Source organism: Hesperophylax consimilis, chromosome 25 (genome assembly GCF_061612785.1).
Source record: "Hesperophylax consimilis isolate HC1 chromosome 25, BYU_Hcon_1.0, whole genome shotgun sequence".
Classification (NCBI taxonomy): domain Eukaryota; kingdom Metazoa; phylum Arthropoda; class Insecta; order Trichoptera; family Limnephilidae; genus Hesperophylax; species Hesperophylax consimilis.
Window position 1 is genome coordinate 9,499,811 of NC_142860.1, and position 14,234 is coordinate 9,514,044.

Consider the following 14,234-nt stretch of genomic DNA (forward strand, 5'->3'; position numbering starts at 1 on the left):
TTTTGAAAATGCTCAAATCAAAAAACTTTATGTTTTTTTGGGTTCCCCATGTGGTGTAGATTCTCCAGTTTCCCGCTTGTACTACGAGTTTCCGGACACCGTGTATAATATCTTACTCGGAGACGTATTCCGATCAAATATGCTGGAAAAACACTCTTGTGTGAATGCTGACAAGTTTGGGAAAGAGCGGTGCACACGCTGCGTCCAACATTCTTGGATGACCTGCCATTAAGTTTATTAGAATCATCCTTTTTACACAAAAGGTTACCATATACGATATCAATATAAAACGCCCTTGACATAATTGAATGGTTGACGATATGTATAATGTTATTATATATTATTATTGACTGAGCGTAGCGAATTCTTGTTTTAACTTGAAAGATTGGCATTTGTTTTTCGTTTATTTGTATGTTCCGTTTCCGGTTCAAGATGGTGGTCGAATTGGATACTAATACAATACAATAATCTGCATTATGTTACCTGCCAACCTAAAATGAATGAATGTTCATTTAGAAAGTGAAGTTAATTTGTAACAACTGGGATTCTTGCGATTCTTGCTGCAGAGTCTCCATCTTCTATCTTCGTGTCACCTGTTCCTTTACTTCATTTTACTTAACTTAACTTCACTCTATTTTTGTAATATTTATATTTTCTGTAATACCTGCATCAACTGTAAAGCGCCCCTGAGGTGATATCTTACAAAAGCGGCGCTATACAAATTATCCAATAATAAATATGTTAGATGGTTTATAATTAATTGTAGGTATTTAAGTACGGACTACAAATCTTACGATGTCAGAGAAAAAATTGGGTTTTGTTTTATTGAAACAGAGAAAATTAAAAACACACTAATTGGACGCAAGGTCTACAGTTCACAATACTAGTTATTTTAAATTTATAATAACAAAATAATCCAATAAATAACCCTTTAGCACAAAATAACTCAATCTTACCTGCATAATTACAATATAACCTAACCATAGATATTTATAAAGCTGTGAACTTCAGTTATAGAAATGCTCAGAAACAGTAGTAATACCTGACTCCACAGAAAACCCATTGTTTTTTTTATAATTAATTTTAATTTCAACGTATCTAATATCCAACCCGCAGCCGGCAGAACACCCAAACATCAGTTAGGTGTTTAAAAGCCCATCATTCCTGCATCTAGTATCTATCCCCGCATCGGGCATCCCGCACCCCTAATGAAAGGGCGGCCTACGAAATAGAAATATGAAACGTCATAAATTAAATTCACCCCTCCGCGGCCATACAACATACAACCTTATTGTATCAATCGGGAGCGATGCAATCAATCCATCCATCTATCCAATAATAATCTATTAAAATGATTATTGCAGATGGGCTTGAGATTGGCCGATTATATTTATAAATATAAGGGTGGTTTTGATAATGGGGATGACACGAAAATGCTACTAATTCTTAATACTATTCTTAATTCGTAACTTGTGAGTTCCAACCATCTGGACCCAGTAATACTATGCATGGAGAAAAATGACAAATATTGAATGTTACTGAGTAAGAGTGCAAGGTTGATGTAAGCGTGTGTAAGCATGAGTAAGATCAAGAAAAGGACGCTTAGATGGTTTGGGCATGTAGAGCAAATGAGCGAAGAAAGGAGTGAAAGGAGAATATATGATGCAAATGTGAATGGTAGCAGAAGTCGTGGACACCCGAGGAAGACGTTACACGACCAAGTGAATCAGATACATGAGTCGGACCATGTCAAGAGTCAGAATAATAGAAAAGTATGTATTAGACGAAGTATGAATGTGAATGAGGCAAGGAGTGTGTGCCAAGACCGAGTTTGGCGGTCCGTCCTCTATGCCGACTCGAGCGGAGAAACAGCGTGACCGTTAGTTAAATAATAATAATAATAATATTTGGCTAATTTATTTAGCGCCGTTTTCGTGAAAAATCACCTCAAGGGCGCTGTACAAATATATTTCTTAAATAATTAATACTAGAACTACTGACTTAAAACAAGTGACTTACATCAGTGAGTCAGTTTAGTTAGTTGAATGTTACTAATTTATTAAGAATCTCTTCAAAGTATTTGTAATCCGGTTAAAAACGGGATCGCAGGCCCTTAGCGAATCTCAGAACACGTGTTCATTAATTCCCAATTTTTCCGTATTTTGTCATTGTATATTATGAAGGCAAATGCAGGTTCATGAACACTTACTAGAACGATATGTTAGGAATTTACTAATAGTTTTTCAGGAAACGACCTGCAATCTCGTTTTTAACCTGATTACCAATAATTTGAAGAGATTTTTATTTTTCATTTTTCTCCGTGTAGCATCCCTAATTAGGGGGTATGAACGTAGTGGGTAGGGACTAAGAGGATTGGGGAATGTACCTGGCTGTTCAGATCCGTCACCAAACACGGCAAAAAAACTATTCAAACAACATGTTGATTCTGAGAGGTGATACTGAAAGTATCTAACCTTTTGGATCTAGCCACAAATTTAGTATGTATGTAGGTAAGTATAGTGGATATAATTGTGTAATAATACAAATTCATCAAACACATTTTTTGGATATTCGATACAGTTCTGTGAATTTCTACTGTGTGTAAAAATGATAGACTGATTGGTGCTTATTGTGACTTTTCAAAAAAATGTACATAAAGGCATGTACAATATTTTTGAAAATATTTCAAAACAATGTTTAATCTTAAATCAATATCGGCTAAATTTCTATAACCAATGCTCAGAAATCAATATAAAATAAATTTTAATAATTTTGTCACTAATTTTCATAGTTAAATCGATTTCTCTTTCCCCATTAGAGAAGCCATTATTTATTCACCAGACAAATAAGTTATTATCCGAACCCATAATTAAGTTAATTTTTGGGTAATTCAATTTCAAATGACTATAACATACATACACAAAGCAACAAAAGTTTTTTACGTTGAATGACAATGCCGCCAATAATGTAGTTAGGTAATCATAATTAAATTAATTTTAAAACAATTTATACAAAACTCAATTATTTACTGATAAAATCGACCCCTTAAATAACAAAATTCCATCAGACACGGTAACGTTATGGAATAATGAACTCTACCACTGAAAATAGTCGCGTACTGCAACATATTTTGCAGGTGGATGAATGAAGAGCTGTAGTGCCACGCGATTCCGCAGTTCAAATGTAGGTACACGGAGAAAAATGAGTATTACTCATTAATTAATAATCTCTTCAAATTATTGGTAATCTGGTTAAAAACGGAATTGCAAGCTTTTAACGAATGAATTTTTAGGTTTCCGTATGAACACGTGTTCGAATAAGTATTCTTACATCGTGAAAATGTATTCTAAATGTACTAAAAGTTTAACACCAAACCTGTTAATTAAGAGATTCTTAATAAATTAACAATACTCATTTTTCTCCGTGTTGGAGAATGAATAAATAGCGTAGGAGGACCATCGGTCCAGCTCGTCAGCGCAACGTCGTCGGTCAACCGTCGGTACGCGTGGCACAATTTCCAGCCCAAAGTAGCTTTCTCCAGATCACGTGACCTATCTGTGTCAGATCGATGTACCTATCAATAATATTATGTCAATTTTGATACTGCGTCCTGATGTCTCTTTCTGTTACAAGCGTTGTTTATGAGAAAGAGAGAGAGGTTACAAAGAAACCTTTCAACTGTAAATCTTTGCTTCGTACCTTTTGACGAGCTTGCTATTACCGAATAGATAATTCCTAGAAGTGTGATCTATTATACATATTAATTTTTAAAAATACTTTCAACAGAAGTAAAGATTTTATGAGCTTCCTTCGGGCACATGGAGAGTTTGGAGAGTATAGAAACGCCCACAACACACTACTATCGATTTATCTATTCCGTTGTTGATATCTATTATCTTTTAAAATTTATAATGGGTAAGTGTGTGCCGGGCTACCATATGTCGACACCAAACTTGGAAAAAATTGAAAACCATCGCGAAATTACACAGGAAACAAAGAACCATTTTCTAGCGCTTTTAATGGTTTCCTCAAACTATTGGATTGAATATTCTATGGGTAGAGAGAGAGAACGGAAAGCGAGCAAATAGCTCTTTTGATTGTGCTTTCATCGTTCTCAAACTTTATTTAAGCTTTCACTGAAAAAGATCGAAGAAAGAAGTAAAACAAAAAAGTTGACATAAAAGAAATAATAAGGTAAAATAATAGGCATCAAACATGGTTAGGTTAGGTAATGTTAGATTATGTTAGGCCCGGCGTTATGCATGCGAAATTGGAACAAGTTGTTCAGATAGGATGCGTCAATTACAGGTAAATTATTATAGAGAGAACCTAGCTTGTTTAGTAGTGTAGATAAAAAATAACCATCATTTACTCTATTAACGCTTGGCTTTTGATTCAATTTCAAATGCCAAAAATGTGTATTTTACATATGCACATAGGCAATATTACCTAAAAAGTAATCTAAAACTTCCGTCAAAAAACATTGGCAAAAGCTCTTAAAAGCTATTTCCTCAGCAGTTTTATTAATGACTGACACATTCTTTCCTCGGAACTCCAAAATAACTACTGCTTTTATTTATCATAAACAGTAAGTAAACAAACTTAGGTACCCATAATCGTGTGGATATTTTAAAGTGTAGATAAATAATGTACCTTAATCGTGAATCTGAATTAATATTAGTACATGTCTGTTAGGGTTCCTTGACAACTCAGGAGAGGGGCAATTCGACACACTTCGGAAAAGTGATAAAGTTTTTTTCATCACATTTTATGAGTGAGTTGAATTGCCACTGTCTTGGGTTGCCCGGTTACTGTCTATAAGTACGTACCTACTAGACTGGGTTATTTATTGATACCTAATTAATAATCGATAAACGTCGCTACACATTTTTGACATTTATGGGGTAAGAGAGGACTGTGGGCGGGAGTTCCAAACTAGTTAAAAACTTTTTTAAGTTTTCGATAGGTACTACCTATCGGTGTGCACAAAATAATACATTCAAATGTGTCCTCTTTAAAATGATTTGCCTATAAGTTCTTGAAAAAATTGGTATAGGTACCATACAAGGAAGCTTATGGTAATTTTTATTTCATTCATCATTCGTGTGACCTCTAGATGTTTAAATATTCTTTTATTTTGTTAATTATGTATCTGCCTTCATCTTAGGAATTTAAGGCCACTTGAAGTTACTTCTAAATAAGTTACCAAATAATTTTGTGTTTTCAAAAGTTATCTCCTTTAATGCTATGTACCTATGTTTAGTGCCTTTTAGAAATGTCCTTAAACATAAGGTTACGATCAATTCCTTATTCATTAAGTAGATCTGACATTGTACCTCTGGATTCATGAAACATTTGAGAAGCACTGCCTTCTCAGTAGATGAGAATTATATGAAAGGGGCGAGCGGCTAATACGAAACGCTAATAGTGCCTCGTACCAATTTGTATGAAGCCATAATTAATTTAATCTGAGGTTGTCATAATCGGAGGGCTAGCCAAGCCATGTTTGCAAGGCAAGGACCCGTACTGATCCGTAGGCCCCCTCCACCGCTTCCCACCGACCAATCGGGTGACTAGTGACTACAGACTGCAAGGGACCTTTTATTGAACTAATGATTATTGTAGGTCGGCAGTTGTAGGTATCTATGTTATCAGGGGAAATTAATTTTTTGATGGTTTCCCTTTTTGACGAATTGAATTGGTGTTTATTTTTGTAATTGAAGTAGTTTTCTATGTACCTACCTATATTTGAACACATTGTTAACAACGATGTATACTGGGTGTGACGGGATGTATATGAATTTGGAGTAAAAATGTAAACCTTTTGTCAACAGCATCTAAAAATGCCGATAAATCACCGAGCTAAGTAACCGTCCAACAAATAATAATATTTGTACTGGAAACCTACGCCAGTGACATCGACTGTAAAATGCCGGTTTCCCTCGGGGGTACCTTGGGTAAGGATTTGCAATGAAACACAACTTCGCGAATGTCGTCGGACTACTGACTGGTTGTCCAGTTGTTTGCCTATTTATTGCTTTAAAATACAGTTTCTACACTCTAATATAGAGTAATTATAAGAACAATATATATTTTTTCTACCCTACAAATAAGACAGTGTTCTTTTTAGATATGAAAAAAAATCATTTAAAAAATATTTATTTGAAGGTGGCAATTAAGTTTTTTTTTGTGCGGAAAAAATAAGTTAGGCTAATTTATTAAAAATCTCTATAAGGTGATATAAGAATATCTAAACAGAATATTATAATGCGTCATAGCGCCGAGAATTATTTACCAAGGTCTCACAGTTTGTCGTGTGAGTAATTCATCCTTGAAATGGGGATATGACCCTTGTGCGGTGATTTAAAATCTTATCAAGATTGCGAGATAAGCCCCAAAGGATTCGGCATCTTAAAATGTGTGATAACAGATAAATATGCATGTGCTTAATTATTTAGGTAGGTACATCCATCTGCTGTCAGGTACAATATTTTTGGTTGATTTGTTTAGCGCCGTTCTTAAGAAAAATCATTTAAAGGATGCTGTACGTTTTCCCTTTTCTCTTCTTATTATTTACCTTTTACTAACTCTAGATAATATATTATAACAACTTACGGCTAACAGATTTCATCTACCAGTTCATTGAAATAATACAAAACTGTAATTATGTAAAATGTATTTGACCAAAGAACGTAATGCTGAGTTAAAATGTAGACAAAATATATTATTATTTAAATAAATAATATATTTCTACATTTTTATAATCATTAAAGAAGAAGATAATACTAATAAATCAAAACGAAACATGTAAGTGAACGAGACACAGCAACTAAAAAAGGTAACGGTCACAACTTGGAATAGAACCATGACCCTCTGTCTTACCAGGTCAGCGCCTCTAACTATTCGACCATTTTTTCCTTATTTTTTGCCTCATTTTTGTCGATCTCGTATTTCAAACTCAGAATTATCTTCAACTGTTTTTTTTCACGATTTCAATTATTTTAAGTATTAGCAGAAAATATATGGGACCATACTTACCAGGCCATAATACCTATCTAACTACTGTAGAAAATCTGCCCAAAATGTTTTTTTCCTAATTATCTCTGAGCTATGCATCGATTTGACGATGTTTTTTGGCTGATAGCTCCTTCGTATCACTCCCTATTTATCACTCCTGTATCACTCCCTTAAACGAAGCACGTAAAAAGGAGATGTAACGATGGTGCTCTCAGCGACAAGAGACAAAGACAGCCTAAACCTCAAATGATTCTCTGTTCTTGTTTGACAATACAATTTGCCGTGCCCGTACCCAATTTTTCCTCACTACTGGAAAAGCTTTCTGAAATCTTTCTTGAACATACGTAAATTTCGTCAACCTGTCTGGGGTATTGGAGTCGAAATGGCTTATGTCTCGAAACCAAAACTCCTGTCAGTGTTACGCGTGAATGTTACCCAAAAAATGGAATCTGTTGTATTTAAAATCTGAACGAAGAAAAATGATCCTTTTAAAAAAAAATTCATTCAGAATATATCAAAGTACGTGTTCTCTTCGTAATTTTTGGGTGTTCTAGAGTGCTAATATTAAAAAAAAATGGCATTATTGATGCTGTTGTACCTGAAAATCATTTTTTATTATTTTTCGAAAATTCAATTTTTTTTATGAAAATTTTCAGGAAATTCCAGTTAAGTGTGCGTCGCACGGATTTCCTGAAAATCTTCATACAAAAAATTTAATTTTTGAAAAATAATAAAAAATGGTTTTCAGCTACAACAACATCAATAATGTCATTTTTTGGAATATTAACACTCTAAAACACTGAATACACATTAATTAATAAAAAAATTATTATCAATATTCAATTTATCTAGAAGAATATCGGTAACTTCATGGTCAAACCAATATCCTCTTCGGCACACGAGCGTTCGTAGTAACTTAATATAAGATTATCTACGCACGTCCCTCGACGTCTATGGAAGATAGAAGAATCATCTTGAACCCAAACGACAGGAAGCTATCTAAGTTTAACTATTTAACCAGAGGAAATTAACTTTAGTTTAAGCATATTTACATTTAATAGATGCTTCGGACAGTAATTGACGATGGTTTAACGATGATTGGTCATCAAATTACACAGATTTAATATCATAGAACTAGGTAGGTTATTATCTTAAACTTCATGCACTGCTTTTTAGTACCTACCCAATGTACCTGCTACCTACACCATTAAATGCATAATTTAGGTGCCTACGTTAAAGTTGGAGGTCGCTAATCAATCTATAATGAAAGCACAAAAACGCACAAACAAAAACTCCATTATCCATTTAAAATTTAAATAGTCTTAGGAAGTACGTGGATAAAAATTTATAATTTATTCATTTAGATTCTCCTCGAAATTCTGAAATCCAGTAAAAAACGGGATTGTAGGCCCTTAATGAATGAATTAATATGTTTGCTGTTAAAATTTCAGTAAAATATAATGTCACGAATATGTTATCGTGATGTCGGAACACGTGTTCATAAAAATCTTAACATTTTCGCATTTCGTTATTATGTATTATATTGTAAAATACACGTGAATGAACACGTATTGCGATATATTAGGACTCCTGCCTCTGTTCTTTGAGTCTTTTTCCAGCGCCCTTGAGGTGATTTTTCACGAAGACGGCGCTATATAAATTAGAAAAATATTATTTTCGATTACTGAAAGTAGGTAGATAGCTACTTACCTTCCTACCTTAATCGGATGTTTCAAGAAGACACATTTTCATCCATCTATTTATTTTTATTAAATATGAATACTGAAACTTCAGAGTCCCAACTGCTCCCAACCGTATATAGCCAGTGAGACTATGGCAGTAGAAGAAAGGGGAGAGAAATGGGGAAGAGGAACGTGGGTAATTACCTGGCTATTTAAATCTGGTCACCAAATACGGCAATTGAACCCGCGACCTTCGGATTGCTAGTCGAGAGCCTTAACTCTCGATCACGGAGGCCGTCGAAATAAGTAATAGAGATCTACAGGTGTTAATCGAAACATTTGAATTTGAAATTGAAAAAAAACATTGGAAATTACTAAGAACTTCAATTACTCAATTTATAGACCTATCTATCTAGATACTTACATCCATAGAATAAAGATGAAAACTAGAAGTGCCTTCCAAACAAATTTCAATGTATTATTTAGCCCAATGGTCTCACTTCCACTCTCCTGACATAGTTCATCTCCATCCCTTTGGAATTTCGTGAACACAGTTTTGTATTGGAAACATAAGCTTCGATTGGGAAAATATTTGGATCACGAAACAGGCCCACATGGCAATTCTAATATTTTTCTTTATTCCATCATTGATATGTCCAAATATGGGTATATCGAATACTCGTAACAATTTTTTTAATGAAAGCTCAACAAGACTTTTGTTCAGGTAGATGTGTATTCTCAAAGACTTGATGGATGGGAAACCTCAATATCAAATCCTGCAACTGTACTACCTACATAATGTAACCATCCTAAAATGTCATTATGACGAGGATAGTTGTTGCAAGAAGAAAAATTCTAATTCAAATTTAAAAAACTATTTATTGCACAAATATACAGAGTACAAAGGGTTTAGCTTATAGGTTACATCCTATTTCTTCCAGCTAACCCAACAAATACACATTATATTACATAGCCCAACAATTACATGTTAACAAATGTATGTAAAAAAAAAAACAGATTTTTTAATTTATGTAAGGTATTCATTTAAGGTGTAGTGACATTTGTTTAAAAGAAATGTTTTTAGTGATGATTTAAATTTAAGTATGTCGGTTTTTTGTTTGATGCTACGTGGAAGGTTATTATATAATTTAATGGCCATGTGGTCCTTTTTGAAATATATTTTTTTTTGCTTTTGGGATTAATAAACGATGTAAAACCTAAATTTTAAAGTGACAGTATGCTCAGTACAGCTGAGTGTAAAATAATACTCCAACGGAGAGGATTAATGTGTAATATAAAAACCGCGGATTACAATATTGTGGATTTAACATTTATATTACAAGTGAAGCATCCAGAATCTGGCAGACTTTGTAGCCCCAACTGGGCCTATCTTATGGTCCAGAAGCCCAGATTTAAAACATTTAGAAATACTGTCCATCAACATAGCGGATGCATATAAATTAATCGTCCAAAAGAACATTATTGCAGCTGACGTAGTTATAGAACTGGTCCTTCGAGTGTATTGCAAAGGGGTTATTCCAGCAGCACCTTCTAACACTAAATCATACGGTGGATTCACAGTCTTCACCAACTTTTTATTTGCAAAATATAAGTTGTATAATCTTACTTTCTCTTTCGTGTTATTACTAGAAACTTTAGAAAAATCTCTTCAACACTTAATACACAATTAAAAATCATTTATTTTATTACACTTGAATACATTAATGGCAAATCTATTGATGACTAAGCAAGAATTCCTTACCAAATTTATTCAAATCCAACCCACTCCTTAGTAGACAGTTAGGTACCTATCTACAGACAAGCAATTCTTCAAATGAATAAATTCATTTTCAACTTAGCATTATACCGGTCAGTATTTTGAACACTTCGATTCGAGTTTTTTTAGTCAACGTCCGGTGTTTTGATTATTGTGCTAATTGAATCGGTTCTTCTGTCGGTGTCCAGTGATGTCAGGATTCGACACCAGCTCGAGAACACAATGAAAGTCTCCTGATTAATTTACTTGTATTTTAGAGGTTTTTTTCGGGTAGATTCGGAGCGGCGAAGCCAATTGAAGTGACGCGATGGAGCCCGGAGGTTTCAATGCTAAACGAATTAATAAATTAACGCTTTTTATGTTAAGTTTTAATTGATTCGTTTGTGAGTGAATGTAACAACTGCTTACTTGAGATGCCGACTTTACGTGGTGGATAGATAGATTCATACATCAGGTTCTTTACAGTTAGTAAGCTGCGATGGAAATAGTACATCACTAGCGAAGTCCCGTGAAAAATCACGGGATATTATAGTACCAATTTTGGTAAAGAAAATTAAAATGATTTTCTCTTAAAATATTGTATCATACTTAGGTACCTACTCATTTCTCGTCTGAATAATTCTCCACAACAACCAATTCCAATTGTTAAAATGACACATAAATTCAAAGTAAATTTAGGTTCATTGAACGTGAATAATCTCATGCAGCGATAACGCACATCACACAGAGAAAACAAACTGATAAAAAAATTTCTGATTTATTTAAAATCTCTTCAAATTTCTTCAGGCTTTTAACTAATGAATTAATAAGTTTCCTGATAAAATTTCAGTAAAACACGAAATTGTTATCGCGATTTCGGAACACATGTTAATACCAATTCTAATATGTTCGCATCATCAAGACAAATGCAGGTGCGTGAACACGGGTTTTGATATATTATGAATGTGTTATATGTTAAATAAGAAACGGCCTGCAATCCCGTTTTTAACCTGATTTTAATAAATCGGCAATACTCTTCAATGCCAATGTTTTGTCACGAATGTATTAACAAGTGTCCATAAAAATCAGGTGGATGAATATGTGTTCCGATATTATTTGGAATTTAAACAATCAGGAAGCGGCTTGCAATCCCGATTTTAACGGGAATACCTTATTTTATAGAGATTTTTAATAAATTAGCCTAACTTATTTTTTCCGCGCAAAAAAAAACTAAATTGCCACCCTCAAATAAATATTTTTTAAATGATTTTTTTTTCATATCTAAAAAGAACACTGTCTTATTTGTAGGGTAGAAAATAAATATGGACAGGTCCAGGTGCATCGTTTCTCGTTTCCCCAACAAAAGAAGCCTTTTGACCCTTAGTTAGGTACGAGTAGCATACGATGTGCACAAAGGAAAAGCTTTTTTCTAGTTTTCTTTTATTCATAAAGCTTTCGCCTTTTTCATGTTTTCCTGATACAGCTTGTTTGTCAAGCGACTTGCACAAATTATTAATACACGTTTATGATAACATTTTCTATTTCCTTTTTGAACTTATCGAACTAAAAAATTTATGGCAACTACAAAAGTATTTCTTTTAACGTCTGATATTTGGACCATTTTTAAAAATACGAATAGACATTTTCTTGGACTTAAAGGTTTAAAATGTATAAATTTTTTGCTTTGGTAGATAGGTACCTTCAATTAAGTATCTCACTAGTGAAAGACAACCATTCTGAAACGAAACATTGCGTCAAATAGCTGTGTTTGATGACTAGATCTGAATAGCCTGGTAGGTAAGTACTTCCCAACCTTCCTCCGCGTTATCTCCTTTACTTCCCCATACTTTTAAACCTCGCGACATACCCTAATTAGAGTTAGTCCCCAATTGGTCCCACTGGCTACGGTTAGTGGGAGCTGTTGGGACTCTTGTGCGGTATTATTATTTTTTTTCAAATCTGCTCTTAGATTAGTCTAGTTTTAAAAATTGGATGAATGATGCAACTGATCCTATGCATTTACCTAGTTATATTGATAGCAATAACCTTTTTGGTTATTCTCGCTTTTCCAACGAACATTTTTCGGTTGTGTTTAGTTTTGTCTGAAATAATTTTTTTTTCTAAAATCAATTTATTTTGACATAACCTAACCAAGTCTAAAAGAATCTGTTTTTTAATCATTTATAAAAAATAAAGTAATGATGTTTTGAAACAAATTTTTTCCATTTATTTTATTTTTGACCGTTACCGGTTTCAGCTATAATAATCTTTAGACTAATATATTATAAAAAATTAAGTCGAAAAATGATAATTTTTTTTCTATATATCATTATAATGGACTTCCACACTTAGAATAATGAGTATTGCTGATTTATTAAAATCCTGTTAAAAACGGGATTGCAGGCCGTTTTTAACCTTAAGCCGAAGTAAGATTTTACTTCATTCATAATATATTGTAACACGTGATCATGCACTTGCGTTTGGTCCTGATAATATACGTACATTGACGAAATGCGAAAACATTAGAATTTTTATATTTTTTTTTTAGGAAACAAGTCAATTCTTTCGTTAAAGGCCTGCAATCCCTTTTTTAACCGGATTACGAATACTTTGAAGAGACTTTTAATAAATTAGCAATAATTTATATCACCACGATTTGTTAGTTTCAAAAATAGAAGTGTTAAATATAAAATACGTTTGATTTCTGAAAATATCTCACAGGTAGATTTAACATTTTACCTTCCAATTCCTTAAGGTCTGGTCTGATTGACCGAATGTTCGCAGAAGGACTAATACGCCTTCAGGCAAGCTAATTCTTGGCGCCTACAAAAGATATGAGGATACCACCAAAAATATATAGATACCCAGTACCTACCCAACTAAAGATCCTACTTATAGTTACTCGTGACGGTAGGTACGTGACTACATTATATAGGTACAACTATCTATCATAAAACTTATGGGTAGGTAGGAACCTAATTAGGTACCAATGTATTTTAATAATTTATAATTGAGAACACTAACAAATTCATAAAAAATTACAGGTTTTACAGGAAATATTTCTCAAAAGAAATCAATTACAAAATAACGGAAAATTAAGAATTAATTAGATATGACACAACATTGTTGATTTTTTGTCGGGTGGTTTGGTAGGTAGGTACATAATTACACAGTAAAAGGCTCAGTTACAAAAATATCTACTAAAGTGTTTCTCATAATAATTGGCTTTTTATCACTACCAACGCGGTAGGTGGGTAGGTAGATACACAGTATTTATAAGTAAATATATATTTAGGGAAGGTAGATGTGTAGCAAAAAGTTTCTTTAATTTTATTTAAGTTTTAAGTCCCTAACCACCCATCATATTATGAGGTAGCTATCAGTGGCGCCTTTGATTTTTCTTACATAATGTAGGTACCTAATTCAGACTATTACTGAACACGTGTTCACGCAAGCGACCTTGTTCTATTAAATATAATGGACGAGATGCGATAATATAATATTTTTTAAGATAACGTTTTCCGACTCGTAACATATTCGTGCTTTAGGTACCTACTGATAGTTTGTTATGAAATTTGTCAAATCGTCAATGGAACAATTTTACCAGATTTTTATAAGGTAATATAATATCTGATATATACCTAATATGTGTGGACGTGGCTTAGATTATATTCCTTGAACTGCTAGCCTAGCGATATGTTGTAATTTATAGTTCCCCCTCTCCTGCCGTACCTACCTTGCCAGACTAGGAGCTGCATCGTGCCCCTCTCCACCATCAG